Below are 1,452 nucleotides of genomic sequence, written 5' to 3'. Positions count from 1 at the left end.
AGCAGAGTTTTGACGCTGTTTACGCGATTACGGAGACTAAAGAAAATAAAGACAAGCATGCCATGTAAGATTGTTTCTTATCTTAGAAGACATGGGTATTTATATTTTGTGAGTGCATTTCCTCTGCAAGTGTAAACGAGTGCGATTCTCAATCTGGGGGAGGGGGTATTCTGTGTTATTCGGAGATAGATATATTGCGTTATTATTATGATATGGGTTAAAATTTATTAACGAAACAATTTCCTCTGAGTGATATTCAATGAATTCTGAAACATTTACATTCATCTTATTTATGATTAATGCTATCTCTGTAAACATAAGGAAGATATACATTGTACTAAAAAAAAATTTGAAATTATTATATATATAATATAATAAATATGGACTCAATGCACGGTCAATGTGCATTTATAATGACCCAGGAAGACAGATATTGACCTCAGATACATGAAGTATATCGACCTCGGGCTAGCGCCCTCGGTCGATATAATACATGTATCCTCGGTCAATATCTGTCATCCTGGGTCATTATAAATGCATATTGACCTACATTGAGTCCATATTTGTATAATAACAATTCTATGAAAGTCTCATCAAATTTCATTCAGTGGTATGAGAGGAGTTGCAAATAAGAGATGGGTACCCCAAAGCGTATCAGACGGACAGACAGACGGTCATCCCGATTGCTATATATATACCCTCCCGCTTTTCAAGCGGGGGGGGGGGTATAACAAGCATTCTGAGAGTACTGCATTAGCAATTATACTGGTTCACATTAAACATCAAAAAGTGAGGTTTTTATTCAAAAATTCATTGAAGTAGAACAAATTGTATAGTTGATCTGTAACACATCACAATCAGCCCAATATATGCAAGCGTTTTGGAGAAAAGAGCGGAAAGGGGTTAAAAAGCCCGTAATTCCACTCAATAATCACTGAAGCGGGACGGAACGAATTTCAAATCTGACCTGTAACTTATCAAGATACAATCGCATACCAAAAATCAGAAATCAAAAATTGAATTCAATATCTGGAAGCATTTAGAAAATTTTAAAGCGGGGATATAACAATTTAACATATTAAGCCATGATGTGCTCTGACATTGGAAATATCTTGAAGAAAGTATAATGAAGAATGACACCGTCCGCGAAGTTTGCGAACAACCCTCATATATAGGAAGCTTTTGTACATTTATATGTTTTAATAGAAGAAATGAAAAAAAGATGAGTATGAGCTAATTCTCAAGAAAGTTCGAGTTTTTTTTATTATTCAACAGTACATTGCTCAAAGAAGGAAATAGGTAGGATATATGAAAAAAAAAAATCCCAATTTTGTACGTATGAAAAAATGTGTTTAAAGCCCTAACGGGCATTTATCGGTTTTATCCATCCTAAATGCTTTCAAAAAGTGAGAAAAACTTTGTAGTGTTTGGGGAATACATGTAAAAAACAAA

This window comes from Saccostrea cucullata, unplaced genomic scaffold (genome assembly GCF_032062105.1).
Source record: "Saccostrea cucullata isolate Sc308-1 unplaced genomic scaffold, CSIRO_AGI_Scuc_v1 ctg8, whole genome shotgun sequence".
In the NCBI taxonomy this organism is placed as follows: Eukaryota; Metazoa; Mollusca; class Bivalvia; order Ostreida; family Ostreidae; genus Saccostrea; species Saccostrea cuccullata.
The sequence above is the reverse complement of the archived record's forward strand: the minus strand, read 5'-3'. Positions refer to the sequence as shown.